The following is a 17,063-nucleotide window of genomic DNA, read 5'->3' as shown; positions in this document are numbered from 1 at the left end:
AAAAGGAATTTATTTGTGCCATTGAAAAGCTGGATCCCACATCTGAGATCACATCAGGGATTAAATGATGCAGTTGGGATCCTGCCCTGGCACTCCAGGGCTGGTTCTTGCCCCATTTGTTTGTAGGGTTACAAATTCCACTGGGACTGGAATCTGCACTAACATCCAAACACACCAATAAATATCCCCTGCTACCATCCCAGAAGTCAGGGAATTTTCTGAGTGCAGTCAAAAACGATTCCATAAAATTGGCTAATGATGGATTTGCTGCTATTGAACCAGGGCACTCCACAGGAGCTGTGAGCTCGGTCATTTCCACTTCATTTTTGTTACCACTGGGTTTTAGGTGCTGTTTGAATGAGCCTGATGATTTTTGGGTCTCAGTTTTAGCAGAGCCAGCCCCATGTGGGTTTCAGAGACAGCCTGAGAACCCAGAGCTGACCAGCAGAGTCAGAAATGACACATGAAGGGTCCATTCTGGGCTTTCCTCTGCTTTTTGTTGGCACAGAAAGTTCCTGAATTGTGTTTCGTGCCAAGCTTTTCATCCTGCCCATGACAACTTTTCTTTCCCACGTGACTCAGTCTGTTTGTCCCAATCAATTCACTGTTCAGCCCCAAAATCTGCACACAGCAGGAGGAATTCAGTTTATTGTGACAAAATTATTTGTGTGTATTACTGGGAAATATCCTAAAGTTAGGATAAATCTAATTCTAAATCTAAATCCAAATCTAAATCTAAATCTAAATCTAAATCTAAATCTAAATCTAAATCTACATCTACATCTAAATCTAAAGAAATATATAAATATATAAACAGATATCTGTTTATATATATATATAAACAGGTATCAATATATATAAATATAAAAATATATAATATATATGCATATGTATTTGCAATCTCTGAGCTTTAGCAATGCTTTTATGTTGGCAAAAACACCCCAAAATCAAAGCTTCGGTTATGATGGCACAAAGGAGGATATTCCCTTCCTTCATCTTTCCATGCAGGAATTCAGATAGAAAATAAACAGCATCAACATAAATTTACCTCTTTATTTTACATCTTGCTCTGCATGTATAAAGAATCACCTTTTCCAGTTATCATCTGAGTTTGAGCACACTGCAAACAGGAGCTGGAGGCTGAGCTTTTATCTGTTCTTCAGGGATCTCTGCCTTGACTCTTGAACTGCTGCTCCCTTCTGCTCACACAAGGGCCAAGAATTCTCCTGCCTGCCATGGGAACAGGGCTGGGCAGTGGATGTGTGCTTGGCACAGCAAAGCAGAGTAATTGAAGTCAAAATGGTTCGAGAGGTCTGGTTGGGTTGATTTTAATGAGGATTTTTAAAGCTGTCATCCTTCTCATGTGGTTTTTTGGGATTTTTTTTTTTTTTCCCCATTCTAGGAGTTTTTTCCTTAGCAGCAATGCGAGTTATGAAGTATTTAACCAGCCTTTTGTGTTTCCCCAATACCACAGAATCTGTGCAGCTCTCCAATTCTAAAAATAAATACAAATGAAAGGCAAGCCCTTTCTCTTTCCCTTCCTTTAATCACATCCCTCCATGAGCAGGGAGTGCACTTTGCCCAGCTGAATTTCCCTTCCCTCTAAACCCCATGAAAAGCAAACAGTGGTGGAGATGCATCTCCATGGCACAGAGAGCTCACTTTGAAATTCAAGTGACTGCACACGGGATTTTTTTTTTTTTTTTTTCAGGTCTCTTTTGCAGCAGCGAGGCAGCTTTTAAATGGCATCGGTGGCAAGTGTTCAATAACCGAAATTACAGCGGCCAAATTCCATTCTGATAATTGCAAAATTAACTTGTGTCACTGTTTCAAGAGGGTGTTTCCCCCTGGGAAGAGGGCTGAGCCAGGTATGGGCATCTAAACCACCTTTCATTTAGCAGAATATATCACTTTGATTAAAGTTAATAAAGCAAGAAGAGATTTAGCAAATGGAACTAATGTTGGGAGATAATTTCACTCGGAATAAATGAACAAGAGATGGGGAGAAGTAATTACAGGAATTTGCTGAAGACCTCTAGGGTGAAATGCACATGACCACAGCACGCTGTGTGGAGGAACAGAATAAAAACTAAACACGGTAATAGGATCCTTCAGTTATCCAGGAGGAAATTGGGAATAGCCCGTGGTGATGCTGTCACCGTGTATGGAACAACACAGAGCATTTCAGAGAACCTGTGGGTGAGAGCTTGGGGAAAATCCAGGAGCTGAGCTATTGGAGCAGCAAATGTGGCTGGCTGAGGGACAGATCACCCAGCAGCAGCACTGACCCAGCCACAGAATGGTGGGAAAGGTGGGAAAACTCCTCCAAGGCCATCGAGTCCCACCTTTGACCCCCTCACCACCTTGTCAGCCAAAGCAGAGCACTAAAAACCATGTGCAGTCATGAAGAACTGGCTGCACCTCTTATAGTTTCATTTCTTTTCCTAGAATATCGAATTAATTTGCTTCTAGAGTCGTTTTTAGAAGGAAAAAAATAATGATAAACAGCAGGGGTTTATGCCATAAAGCAATTTTTTTTTTAACTTTTACTCCTCTTTGGCTGCTCTGGGTTACAGCACAGTGGCACTTGTTTACTCTGATGAACTCTGAAAGACTCTGACAGGACTTAGCTGCATTCTTTTAATCTAAGAGCATAACCTGTAATCAATAGGCAAGGCTTTTAAAACCATCAATAATTTATTCAAACTTATTCCGTTTTCCAGCCTTCCAGGAACACTGCTCGTGCACCAACGTCATTTCAGCATAAATAACACGTTAATTTTACCCTTCCCCAACTCTAACGTGGCTGCAGCAATATGAATTAATCGTGAAAAGCCACAATTCATTGTGCTGGATGAAATATTCAAAGCCTGCTGAGTGGTGTCGTGGTGCTCGTGGCACTTTTGGCAGTTTTTGGGCAGCTCTGACCCAGCAGCTCTCAGCACATCCCCCTGTTTTGTTGTTTTGTTTTTTTTTTTTTTTTTTCTGCAGCTCCTGAGCTCTGGGAAATGCTGTTCCCACCTGGAAGGGGCTGTGGAAAAGTGGTGGGAGCTGAGGTTTGTGTGAGCTCAGTGGTGTTCGGACAGATGTGCTCGATTTGTAATTCGAGGTTGTTCCCTCCACAGCCACACCTCAGCAAATTCAGCCTCAAATCAGCTCTGCAGGCTCATCCCTTCTGTTGGAGCTCAGAAATTTGGAGTTTTTGAGTTTTCTGTGCTTCTTGGCACAGGCACCCTGGAAAACACTGCACTGGACTTGAAAACTTAGAAAATATTTGTAAATATAAAAAATAAGCTAAAAATCACAAATGCGTAGCAAGTTAAATGTGTGTGTTTTCACTGGGTGATGAGTTTTAAATTTGAAGTTTTTATGTATAGCAGTAGTTAGGGAACAAAATGAAAAATTGTAAGTGGTGTCTTTTCTTCTTGTTCATCTTCTTCTCTTCCTGCTTCTTCACAAAACTTAAGTAGTTATCTTTAGATTAGTCAGTCTAAAGCCACTCTAAAGGTCATAGGAATCTATTTTTAAGTTAAAAGTATAAATAATATAAAACTTTTATTAGTCTGTTTAGCTTTAAAAAGCCTTAAAAGAAGCTCAGCTTAGAGCCATTTTTGCTACTTCTAGCAGAGAGCTAGAAGTGCTGTCATGCTTTCTATAAATTTTAATAAAATATAATAAATATTGAAGTCCAAACATAAAAATCTAGCTCAACTGCCTTTCTAATAATCCTAGACCCAAACAAAAACGAATCAGACTAATAACAAACCACTAATTAGTGGTGCAAAAAAAGCCCAGTGAAGCCTTAAACAATCTTACACCCTTCCTCCTTTCCTTCCACCCTCATTTCAATCCTGCATTTCACTGCTTTACCTACAATAACACCGATTCAAAGGTATTTTTATACCTTAAAAAAAAAAAAAAAAGTTTTCAACAAGAGTTGCTGTGGTTAATTTACAAAGCAGGATCCAGCTGCAAGGAATCACTGCAAATTTCCTGTGTGCAGGGAATTTCTGTAGCTCCAGCATTATTTTAGCGAGGTTCATTTGTCTGGCTGACATTTTAAAATAGATGTATAAGCAGATATCATGGGCTACTCTTGTAACAAGCATAAAAAAAAAAATCTATTCTGTACTTAGTAGGAACTTGATAAAAAAAAAATAGAGGGGAATCTAACCAGGTGACTGGAGAACTGCTGTGTGAATACACATGGGAGGTGAAGTCCTCAACAGAGCTGGTGAGCACTAAAAGCACAAAATTCCTTAATTTTGTGCTGTGGATGTTGATCTGATAAATCTTGGGCACAAGAGCAGTGCCCTGAGTAAGAAGCACAGGTGGCTGCCTCTATTTGCAGCCCTAGGAAACCTTGAGATTGAATTTTCACCCCACTCACCAGCTGAGACAACAAATAAATGGATTTAAAAATAAAAATAATAAAAATAAAAGGCATTTTGGGGCAAACCCAACCTCAGTGACACCAAACCCCAGCTCATCTAAGAAGCTCTGCAGCCCCCAAGGACTGAAATCCATCTCCTCTGGGGAGAGCTGATCCTGCTGGATATTTGGGGGTTGAGCTTTGGGGTGGTTCTTGTTTTGCTCTTGGGGGTGGATGAATGTGTGTGAGCCCCTGATGCTCCCTGAACACCTGCCAGGTAAGCAGCTTAGCCAGGGATCCTCCCTGCACGGCCACAGCTGCTCCTGTGCCACCAAATCCTTTTCAAGGACGGGGGCGGGGGCAGGAGCCTTTAGTTCCAAAACAAGAGACAAAACTGAGCGGACAGGAACAATATCAGCGAGTTTTCATTCCCCAGGGGCTGCAGTGAGAACAATGAGCCGTGTAAAAGGGAATTTTGGGGCGTTTTAGCTCACCATTGTCTTCTTGTTTTGCTTTAACCTGTAAAACTTCTCTCCATTATTCTTTCTCTTGTGTGGATTACACAATTAAGTGACAAAGGCATGTTTTTGACATCTGTCTGATTTCCATGACAACAGATTATGAAACCAGGTGTAGTGAGCATGCGAGAGGAAACCTGAGAAAAATGATGAAGCTAAATGAAGATTTAATCAATGTGAAGAACAGCAACAAAGGGGGGGAAGGAAAGACACAACAAAGGTATTTCCTTTATGGAAGACATGTATTTTTCTATTTCCTTTATAAAAGAAATGTATTTTTCTATCTCCTTTCTGCTATCTAAACATTATAGGATAAAGGAGTAAGCTGCATTTATTAGGAAAAGGCAACTGGAGCAGATTTTGAAAGGAAAGGATCAATTTGTGGCCTTTACTGAGCAGGTCTGGGTCTCTCCTGCAGGAAGGGGAGAATGGTCCCCATGTGCCAACCACCAAAAGTTTTCCTTCTTCTTCCTCCTCTTACGAAAAACAGGGCAGATGGAAAGAACTGGGAGCTGTTTTGTCAGGATGATTTTCAAAAGGCTAAAAGGTCATTTCTGGGAAGAGGTTAGGCTGCTTTCCTTGCCTACTGTGGGTTGCACAAAGCAGTCATGGATCCAATTGCAATGAGAGATATTTATGTTTTTAAGAAAAAAAAAATCTATATTTTGGAAAGGTGAATGCTGGGGGAAAAAAAAAAAAATGTGCAAAGGGAATCTGTGGACTGTCTGTAACAGCAGATAAGAACAGGTGAGAGAAGCATCCTCCCAGCCTGGTCCAGGGAGAGCTGCTCCTCCCTGGGAATGGGAAGGGTTCCATGGCTTTCCCAAATCTCTCCAAGCCTGATTTTCTGCTGTATTCAGCCCACGAGCTCTGAAAACTCCTCAATTGCTCAGCCCCTGATTTCAGCTCCAGCAGTTTGCTTGTACCACTGGCTTAAGTTCATAAACCATGTCATAACAGGCTAAGCTGGACATCTTGAAGGACTGCCAAAAAAAAAGGGCAAGCAAAGAAAATAACTGTAATCCACAGCCTTTTGAAAAGAAGAGGCATAAATAAGTTTTAAAGCCATGAGCACACAGAGGAAGAAATCATGGGAAGAGCCCTGAGTGACTGAGCAAAGAATTGGTATTTAGGCTCTGTGTTGGTATTCCAGAGGCAGGCAGTGAATAATAAGGGAGAGACTGATGTTGCCTGATTTCCAAGGATAACTCACATCCATTTCAGTGGAGCAATTCTGTGCACACCTGGATTTCCTGCTGAATTTCTCTTTCTGCAGGTGAGGGGGTGACTTGGCAGGACTGGAAGCAGCTCTGGGAACTGTAATTCACTGCCTTGACTTGCAGTGGGGACTGGGAGAGCGGTCAGGGAGAAATCCTTGTGAATTTTGGAGCATTTGTCAACAGTGTTAGGAGTTCAATTTGGCACAGGCAGGGGCATAATAATGCTGGAGTTACTTTGGGGCCCTCGCAGGTTGCAGCATAAATCTTCCAGGAGCTCGATTTGTGTTCATTTTATGTGTGAAACATTAATAGATTTTTAATATACTGGCACAAGATAAAATGAACTCCAGCGACATCAAAAAGAAAAATCGACTTTGCTCAACGCACAGGGAAATACACTGGTGGTGTTTTACACTACACTGGGAAGTTGTGAGAGGGTCAGGGTGGGTGAAACACAGGTTACACAGCCTTGAAGATTTGTTAGCTGTAGTAAAGAGTTCTTTAGAGGAGCAGAGACCAAGAAATGCAGGTTTATGTGCAGCTGAAACACAGCAGGGCTTCCAAAGCACCTTAAAACCAGCCTGCACTGACCACATTCATTCTGTCTCCAGCATTTAATCCAAATTAATTCTAAATCTCCCAATTTCTATGCTGGGTTATTGTTGTAACTGACTGGGAAGTTAAAACCACCAGCTCGTGTCACTCAGCTGGATTTTTGAGGGTCTGCACTCCCTCTCAGTGCTGGAGATGAGGAATGACCTCCTGGAACCTGTTGTGAACATCGAGGGGGAATTGACACAGGGCAAGTTTTCCTCCACAGGGAGAGGTTTGCTCATGGACAGTGAAAATCTAAAGACAAAATTCAAGGTAAAAACTGGACATTGGAGCACTGGATTTGGGCACTTTCTATTAGCTGAGTTCCAGATTTATCTGGATAAATAAAAGAGGGGTTTCTCCATGTTTCTTCTATTGCCACCATCACTTTGCTTATAAATATTTCACTTTTTTTTTTTTTTTTTTTTTGTCTGCAAGCTCCACTCTCTTGGTTTTTACATTGCCCAACCAACTCTCCATCCTGAGGGCTGATGCTGAAATATTAAAATGCTGAAGTTCTCAGCTCTGCCCAGTGCCCAGGAGCTGCTCCCAGCTTTTCCAGGGCAGGAGCAGCAGGGCCATGGCACAGGGCTCACTCCAAACCTCAGAATTATTTTGGGTGGCTGGTGCTTTGCATGCAAACTGCATCGCAAATGTTATATGGAGTTATAAAGTTAATATAAAAAGCAGATGGAGAGAAATTAAAAGAGATAGTCAGGGGAGAAGAGATGAGATATAAAAATAGATGGAACTGGTGAAGCATGGAAGTTGCAGGAAAGCTGTTCCAGATGCCAGGAGCTCCTCCAGAGAGAAGTCTCATCCCAGCCACAGGGAGAGCTAGGGAAGTGCACGGAGCAGTCTAAGGGATAAAGGGAAGAATTTGCAAAAATCCTTTCATTTTTGCCTGGAAAAAGTGCCAAATGCTACTTGGAATTCTCATGTCTTGCGAATTATCTCAGAAACTTGAAAGAAGCAACAACACTCACCCTCAGAATCAGCAGTTGGACTAAATCTCACATTTTATTTATTAATATTTTATCGGGATTAATAGAAAGATATTGGAACTTAAAGGCAGCAAGCAAAAAGTGTAGGTACTTTATTCTGCACCCACAGAAACTTGAAATTTGCTTAATTTGTTAAAGGTCTTAGCACATACCCGAGTTTATCTCATAATCCATTTATTTGGCCATCTCTGGGATTAAATAGTCTGGATTCCATTGTACCTGCCCTGCACCTGCTGAGTGAAACACTCTCCCTGCAGCACTTCTGGATGGAAAAATAAGGCTGTGTGCTTTCACACAAATATTAATGACATTCCCGTTTTTATCCGAATTTCCAATGCTCCTCTCTAACCTGTGTGGTTAATAAGGAAGAGGAGAAGGTGTCACTGTTCCAGGCTCGCTGATGACACTGATGAACACAGCTTTATTAGGGGAAGCAGATGTTGTCCTACACCCCCGAGGTGTCTCTGATCAGCAGCGTCGCCTTTCTCAATTTGCTGACAAATATTCTGCAATATTTCAGTCTCACCATCAGCCTCGTGCTCAGACAATGAGTCCCTGCCCTGAGGTGCTGCCTGGGATCTCGGCACTGTCCTTGTCACAGCACGAGCCACCTCAGCCTCAGCAACCCCACAAACCCTCTCAGAGCAGGCTGGGCTTGTCACATTTGCAGCACGAGGTGATCCCAGATGGAAATGGGGAATGGGCTGGGTTGGAGGTTATTTTATTTATTTTATTTCATTTTATTTCATTTTATTTCATTTTTTCTATTTACCATCCATAAGTGCTCAGTTGTCCACAAGTGTTGCATTTCTACAGAAATATAAATGGCAAAATAGTTTGGGTTGGGAGGGAGCTTAAAGCTCATCCAACCCCATCCATGGGCAGGGACACCTTTCACTGTCCCAGGCTGCTCCAAGTCCAATGTCCAGCCTGGCCTTGGGCACTGCCAGGGATCCAGGAGCAGCCACAGCTGCTCTGGGCACCCTGGGCCAGTTCATATCTGTATTTATATTTGCTCCCCCAAGGTTTTACACAGTGGCAGAGGTAGAGAAGTGATTCTTTCCAGGAATATTAATTTGGTTTTAATTTCACAATCTTCAAAATTCTCTGGGCTTTATCTGGGGATTTCAGGTTGGGTATTAATGGCTATGGGAAGAACCAGGGAATCACAGAATCAGAATGGTTTGTGTTGGAAGGGTCCCTAAAGATCATTTATTTCCAACCCCATCCATGGCAGGGACACCTCCCACTGTCCCAGGCTGCTCCAAGTCCAATGTCCAGCCTGGCCTTGGGCACTGCCAGGGATCCAGGGGCAGCCACAGCTGCTCTGGGCACCCTGTGCCAGCCCTGCCCACCCTCCCAGGGAACAATTCCTGCCCAATATCCCATCCAAATGTACCCTTTTCCATCTCACAGCCATCCCACCTTCTTCTACTCCACACCCTTGTCCTCTCCATCCTTCTTGTAATCCCCTTTCCCTACTGGAAGGCAGATATCCTGCCTGGAATGTTTAATTTCCAGGCTGAAATGTGTTACATTCCTTGGAGCCAAATTGCTTCCCAGAAGATTTTTTAGGCTGGAGAGGCTCTCTGGAGCAGTCTCCCCATCAATACCACGCTCAGACAAAGTAGGAATGCAGCAATTAGATGACATTTGTGGCCATTACCATCAAAGAACAGTATATTAATGATGTTCTACAGAACCATTTCCCAGTATTTCCTTAGAAACTCTTGTTGGGTCTACCCATAAATGTCTCATAAAAGCTATAAATATTCAAGAAAGGAAGTCAGTTACATATAAAGACCTCTAATAGGCACTATGAATGAATTCTGAACCATATAATAGCCAGGCACCTGTGAAAAATGGCAAGAGGATGTGATCTATACATTATATATGAGGCACTTTGCTACAGCTGCGAAGATTTCAAGTTATTCAGCGAAGCTAGAAAATTAAAACAAGAGAATAGAACAAGAAAGGCATTTGAATTAAGGCTTGTGTGGCACTGCTTCTTACTCAGCCATCATTACAATAATTTGTTTTGCACAAAAATAGATTTATAAAAGCTCATAAATTCTGGTTAAATGCAAATTCACATTGCTGGTATTTATTTAACTTCCTACAAGTTGCTCACAATGGGTTTGTGACCAAGGTAGATGAATCATTCCAATCAAATGCAACAGGAAGAGCTGGACACTGAGATGTCACTGAGCCATATTTTGGTTATGTTGTGTGTATTTTTAATACACAGCCAATAAAATAATAATAAAAATTATATTAAAAATTATGCTGAACTTTTAGGGTTTTTCTCTCTCTCCTCCCTTCATTCTTTTCCTTTTAATCAGCAGCAGCAGCCAAACTTGCTGCAGGTCCTGGGCTTCCACTGACACCAATAAAAATTTGTCATGAGCACTGAGGAAAGCAATTCCTGGCTGCAAAAGGCAGCAGGGAAGGTCTGGGGGGAACTGCAGATTTCCAGAATATTGGGGCACAGGGCCTTGAACCCACAGAGCCTTTTGGGGCTGATGGACCCACAGAAAATTACCTTGACTGAAAACCTGGCAGCTTCATTCCTGAGCAGGGGTGACACAAGATTTGCACATGAGGGACCTCCTGGAGCAGTTCCTTGCTGAAACCAGGAATGATGCTGCACAAACAAAGGGCTGCTCTGTCCTGGCAGGCTGCTCCAATTTTGGGATGCTGTGACACTCCAGGGATCAGCTGTGCATGGACCTGGAGCAATCCAGCACCACCCTGCTGGGCAGCTGCTGAAGCTCTGTGCTACAGCCTGCAAAATATGCCTGGGAAGTTAAAAATGGGGACTGCAACTTCTTCTTTTCTCTCACAGATCTGCCTTGGGTAGGCTGAGAAAATTCCTGGTGGCTGGACAAAGCAGCTGTGAGAAAATCTGTTCTCCACTCCACACAATGTGATCTCTACACTCACAATTCCAGTGCTGAGAGTGAAGTTTCACAAGAAAATCGGAGAAGCAGCTGAAGAGTTCACTTTTCTCTGATCATTTTTCTTAAAGCCTGACATGACACCACTCTAAGAGGCTCCACTCCCTCCTGTGACTGGGTAGGTTTGAGGCATTTGAGGTGTCCCCGTTCGGAGCAGTGGTCACACAAGAGAGGCTCCTTGTCCCTGCAGAATTCCCAGTGTGTGGCACAAACCCCTCCTGCTCTCCTGGGGACAGGAGCCTCTCATTTTGGGAGATCCCTGGGATTTGTGCTTGGAGGAATCCTTGTGCAGCTCTTCCTACACTCGAGCATTGATTGAGTGGGAGAAAAGCTCTGAGCACCCTCAGGATTCACTTCAGCATCAATGAGAATTCCAGAGCTCTCTACGGAGCCTTCCACTTCCTGAAAAGAGCCGGATTGGTTTTATTCACTTGTGTTGTCAGCCTTTCTCACCTGGCAGTGTGTGATTTCTCAGAGATGAGCTGGATATCACATTGATATGCTCTGGAGGTACGAGGAAACCGTGTAGCAGCACTGGGAAACAAGTGCCACAAGCAGAGGTCACAGTCATCAGGGTGTGTTTGAGTCCTGCCTAATGAGTTACTCTCCTTGCTAAATAAATAATTAATGCGTGCATTTATTGAAGACAAACGCTGTCATGATCTTCAGGCACCGAAGCTGAAAAAGCTCCGTAAGGGGATGTGAGCACAGCATCGTTAAAAACGTTCTTTTAAATTAAATATTTGTGCCACAGAAAGCAACAGCTCCATGCAAACAGTCCTTGGCTTTTTGGTGGTGAACAGACTTCCCAAAACATCAGCTTCCTGTTCACCCTTTGGGAATGGAAGATTTTCTTTTATTAATGCAACAATCTTTGGGTCTGCATGGTCTCAAGTTATCTACAAAAACTGCCTGTGACCAGGAAGAAAGTTTTTGTTTCCAGTGCACCTGAATAATTTCCACAGTTTGGCTTTTCTGGATGCCTCAGTGACTCGGAGTGGCCCCTTGGCTGTTCTTGTTCTCTTCTTTCTTAATAGATTATTCATCTGCCTTCCAATCTAAGCAGAAGCTCCAGCTGCAGTCAAACCTGCTCCACCAGACCCTTCTGCAACCACAGACACACAGAGTTCCCCCAGGGACCATCCCCTCTGGAGAAAGGAATAAAAACCCATCACTAAACATGAATATTTATCCAGGACGAATTTCCATCTCTTCTTCTACTGCTGAAGTAAAAAGGAGCCAAAAAATTCCCTTCTCATGCCAGTGGGAAGAAAATGCAAGCACTGCAGCATTCATGGAAGTCCTGGGTTCATCCCAAGGTTCAGCACTGGGGGTTGCCAGTGCTGGGGAAACCCTCTGTGGGTTTTTTGGGGTCGTCAGCAGTCCAAGGACCAGGTTAAAGCCTTGGCTGGTGCCCAGATTTGAGTCCCCGTGGCTGAGACCCCAGCTCTGTGTGGCAGCCTGGCCTTGGGAAGGCTCCTCAGGCTGTGGAGATGCTTTGGAGCGAAGTAATGAGCACTCAGGGAGGAATAGAAAGAGAACTGAGTTCATTTCCAGATTTGTGGGAGTCCTTTATCATCCAAACTCCAATGGAAATGATCTCCTTGAAGAGTATAACCCTCAGACAGAAGCCAGGCACAGCCTGGCTCTCCATCCTTCTCCAAATTGATATAAAATACAGCACAGGAGCTACAATATTAAAAATAAAAACCTTCATAAGAAGCTCATTCTTAAGCATTTTCAGCTTCGATGTAAGGAAGATATTTTATGTGTCAAAAAAAAAAAAGATCTCCAGTGCTGGGTCTTGGCACCAAGTCTTGAGGGAAGGGATTATTCCATGGCTGTGGTTGTACATCACTTACTGAAGGGAAGACCAAAGCTATAACTAGGCCTCTCCCAGTGCCATCAGGTTGGCTATCTCTGGATAATTGTTGCAGCCCACATGCTTGTCCATATGTTTTTTCCATGCAGGATGAGTAATTCTCCTCTTCTTCAATACAATACGTGGTTTATGCAGGGAATATATCTTTACGAGCAGGAGAATTGCAATGTAACAGGAAAATAAAGCTCCTAATCCTGCCATTCCCCTGGGGAAAATCCAGCCCAGCAAATGGCATCGAGCTCTTAATTCTCAGCAGTTGTTTATGGTGAGAGGAGCACCCCAGATAAGGCAGGGCTGCTCCAAATCTGCCACCTGGGCAGGCAGCAGAGCCCGGGGCTTTGGGAAGTTTGAAATGGGGATTGTTTGTAAAGCCTGGACTTTCCCTCGTGCATTAATAGATTTTGGAGAGGGAGAACAGCCCCTCATTGCTGTGGGCACTGGCAGGGACTGCGCTCAGAGCCCGGCACAACTCTGCCAGAAGCACCTGAGAATCCGGGATTGGGGATGTGGGGAAAGAATTCCCACTTTCCTTAAAGCAGGTGAGCACAGGAGCAACCTCTAATTTATTTTATGAAGGCCTCCAGAGCTGTGTTTGCTCCTGAGCAATGCACAAAACGCTTGGTTAAAGCCTCAAAGCTGGTTTGGAGGTGGCAAATCCGTGCACTCCCTGGCCAGCCCACACCCCCACCTGCCCCGATGTTTCACCAGCAGGGAAAACAGCTAAAAATTACAGTTATTAGTCACTATTCTCCCCTTCTTCTGAGTCATTAACATCAATTACTAACCGCTGCATTGTCAATTAAGACTATCACTTGCTGCTATTCACTGCTAATGTGCTAATTGTCATCAATTTACTGCCTCAATTATGTGGTCATACACTTGCCTCGAGGTATAGAGATGTGATATAAGGATCTGGAGGAGAAACAAGCTCTACCTGGTTTTAATGCAGGAAAAGAAACCTGGAGTGGGTCTGAACATGGATGGAGTTGCAGAATTCTCGTAGAAAAGAATTATTCTAACATACAGATGCCGGTAGGGGGAAAAAACCCAATTTAAAGTGAGTGTTTTACAAGACCCGTTTTTATTCCTGACCCTTCCACTGAAAATGTGATGTTATTTCACCTGCAATAGATTTGTGGATCGTGTTCACTCTGTAATCATGTATATATTTTTTGCCTAATTATATCTGATTGCTTACTGCATGTTGTACTTTCTAATGAGCATTGAATTATTAATCTGCTGCCGAGCCTTCCTCAGCATACAAAAGGGAAAGATGTCTGGTGTCATTGAACACAGCCTATTGTGTTCCCTTCAAGCAGCAGCAACAAACTTTAGGATTCAGCAGTGTGCCAGATTCTCACTACAGACACAGCCGAGTTCTCTTTGACAGGTTTTAAATAATATGTTTTTGGTATGCTTTATCTGACACTAAGCTGCCCTGAAAATAGTAGAGGAAGTCTGCTAGTGAGAATAAAATCAGACAAACTCCTAAAAAAAAAAAAAAAAAATCCCTCCTGCCTCTATTTTTCAGTCCTTAGGCAAATAACCTTGTAGGCTGTGTGGAAGGGTTTGATTTCTTTCATGCAGTTGCTCAGCAATCCAAGGAAATAAAGCAGAGATGCTTATCCAGAGCAAGGGCCCAGGGAAAATGATGGAGCTTTTTCCCAGCAAAGGAATATGGATTTTTCACCTAAAATTGTGATGTGTACTTGATTTCCACGTGCAATATTTATCTGTGATGGGGTACTGGGGGTGAAATCCTAATTCAAATTATCCTGGGCATTGGCACAGGTGCCCAGAGCAGCTCTGGCTGCCCCTGGCAGTGCCCAAGGCCAGGTTGGACATTGGGGCTTGGAGCACCTGGGACAGTGGAAGGTGTCCCTGCCATGGATGGGGGGGAAAAGATGAATTTTAAGGTCCCTTCCTGCCCGACCCATTCCATAATTCCAGGATAAATCTATAATTTGATGCCAATAAACCCTCTCTTTGTGCTGTGCTGCTGCTGCCTCCCAGCCCACCCACCCACCTGTGGACAGGTAGGTCCCAAAGGAGGGGTCTGGGCCAAGGGGGGACACAGCCAGTGCACACTTTGAGCTGAAACCCTTTTTAAATGTTTTTCCCTGGTGGGCAGTGCTTTCCACTGAGCTCAGAGGGGAGCTTTGGGTAGATCTTGAAGGACAGAGACAAGAGAGAGGGAAAATCAGGGACTGTGGTTAGAAAGTAACTGGGAATTGTTGGTTAATTCAGAAATATAAATAAAAAGAAATTGCCAAAGTCCAAGTTGTTTTTTTGCTTTGGTTTGAGGGTTTTTTTGGAGAGGGAGAATTTTTCTTCCTCAAACCACCTGCTGTAGGCCTAGAAAATATTTCAAGAAGTTGAATAAGTCTCCTTTTCCTTTTGAAAACTTCCATCCAGTTTTATTATTTGGGTAGGTAATACCACAAATACAGATGGCATTTACCCTTGCCTTGTCTCCTCCCAATCTGTTCTCTTTTCTGGGTTAATACCTTCTCCCACTCTGCTCTTCTATTTCAACGCAGTGTTTAAAAATAAAATGGCAGATTTCTCTTTGCTTTTTCCTCTCTATTTCTTCACATTTATATTTTGACTTTGTTACCTTTGGCTCACCTCATCTGCCTACATAGAAGGCTTTTTTTGTTTGTTTGTCAGATTCTTCTGCACAACTTTTCCTAGAACTCAGAGAAAGCTCTGCTTAAAGAATGATTTTCATGCCTTTCAACCCAATTCATTTTCTCTTAGTACAATTTATTCTTTATAATTTCAAGATTTATGATTTACAAACAGAACAGAAGTGAGGAGTTAAGGGAGACAAAAACAGGAGGGTGGGGGAAAATAAAATCCGTATTTTAGTTTGGGTTTCTTCCTAAGAGGATGACACTGGGTCCATTTTTCTCCAGTACAATGGAAAGTATTGAATTTGGAGATTGATGCATGAACTAAAAATTGGCAAGAAAAAAAATCAGTTTAGTGAAATTCAAAGCAAGTTCCTACATGAAACTGTGTGGGGACTGGGGGTGTCAGATTGAACTTTTATAGAAATTTTTCCCTTAATTTTTTTTTTTTTTATGACAGTGTTTTATTAAAAACCCCACAAGCATTTCAAAAAGAGAATATTGTTCACAGTGTAAAACTTTGAACGTAGCACTTTGAAAGCAGGAGTGAAACTCTTCTGTCTCCCTCCACACATCACCCTTCATTTTGGAAGTACTCCAAAAGAAATCATCGAAGCCTTTCAAATCAACTTGTTTTACTTTCTTGTTCTTAAGGCATTCTTTGAGCCAGGCTCTATTTTGAACACCTTCACTCTCCCTAATAATCAGCTGCTTGATGGCTTTACCCCAACTAGAGCAAAAAAAATCCAACTCCCCAGCTGCAATTGCGATGCTTCCCTGTCCCAAGAACAGAAAAAAAAAAAAAAAAGGTTCCTGCCAGCCTGTGCTGTCATTTGCAAACTCTTTGTCACATTTTGTCACAGCAGGGATCAATATTTGCCACGGTGCCAAGGCGGCAGCTCCATATGCTGCCTCTTTTCGTGGAGGGCATGCCAAAAATAACATTGTGGTGCAGCTCCTGGGGGAGGTGGTGCCGTGGACGTGGACAAATGGATCTTGTCTCCTCTTCAAGCATCCATGGCCACCCTTGTGTTGGTCCAAAAGGCAACCAGAGCTTTGCCAGGGGCGATCTGAGACTCGCCGTGGGTCTGGGCGGGAGCTGGGTGGGTGTTTGGGTGTTTAACAGTGCTGCAGCATTTCTGTAGGCTGATTAATCCACAGCAAGCTTGTAATTATCCCAGAGCTTCCCTCTGGACTCCTCAGCATGTGTTGGTGTCTGGCTGTCTCTTTGCAGCATATGTTGTCCCTGTCCCAAGCCCATCCCAGGGCACTCCGTGGGCCCGGGGCCATGCAGGGTGGCTGCAGGGTGACCTCTGCCCAGCTGGGGCTGGGTGACCTGTGGGGTGACAGTGCCATGGCAACAGGAGCCCGTGGGGACACTGACGAGCAGGCAACATTTGCTAATTAAAGGCATCTCTCACTCATCTCTCGTTGCTGTGGCAGGTGAGGGTTTGTCACTCGAGGCGTGGCAGGGAATTCTGTGTGCTGCTGCTCCTCTGTCAGAGCCATTCCCTGATGGACTCGCCCTTCTGAGAGCCCAAAACGAGGCACGAGTGTTCCCCTTGACCTGGTCAATCTCATGTGCTCTATGTCTCTAATAAAGGCACCCTTATGAGCAGAGAGGGATTTTATCCACATTCCAGTTGGCACAAGGTGTTTTCTGGTGGCTGTGGGTGTTGCTTTCATTTCTACCCATTAATTTAAATGAATTTTGAATTTCCAACCACAGCTATTTTCTTGTGTTGAGGCCACATTGGAATCTGAGGTGTTCATGTTCTGGTGAAGTTCTTTGGGCTCTTTTCTCCCGACAAGAAATGAAAAACCAATGTTTGCTGGATTCTTCTGTTCCTTAGACCACTTCCATGACCTTGTGCTTTTGGAAA

General features: G+C 43.4%; 1 long non-coding RNA gene across 1 annotated transcript; it reads left to right on the top strand.

The window, feature by feature from the left end:
* Positions 1–4,946: 4,946 nt before the first annotated feature.
* Positions 4,947–15,119, top strand: LOC148222459 (uncharacterized). Its single transcript, XR_015805955.1, has 2 exons — positions 4,947–5,110; positions 10,554–15,119. It is a non-coding gene; the product is annotated as an uncharacterized LOC148222459 (long non-coding RNA).
* Positions 15,120–17,063: the final 1,944 nt, after the last annotated feature.

This window comes from Sturnus vulgaris, chromosome 11, assembly GCF_052056855.1.
Source record: "Sturnus vulgaris isolate bStuVul1 chromosome 11, bStuVul1.hap1, whole genome shotgun sequence".
Taxonomy (NCBI): domain Eukaryota; kingdom Metazoa; phylum Chordata; class Aves; order Passeriformes; family Sturnidae; genus Sturnus; species Sturnus vulgaris.
This window is presented reverse-complemented; position numbering and strand designations above follow the sequence as displayed.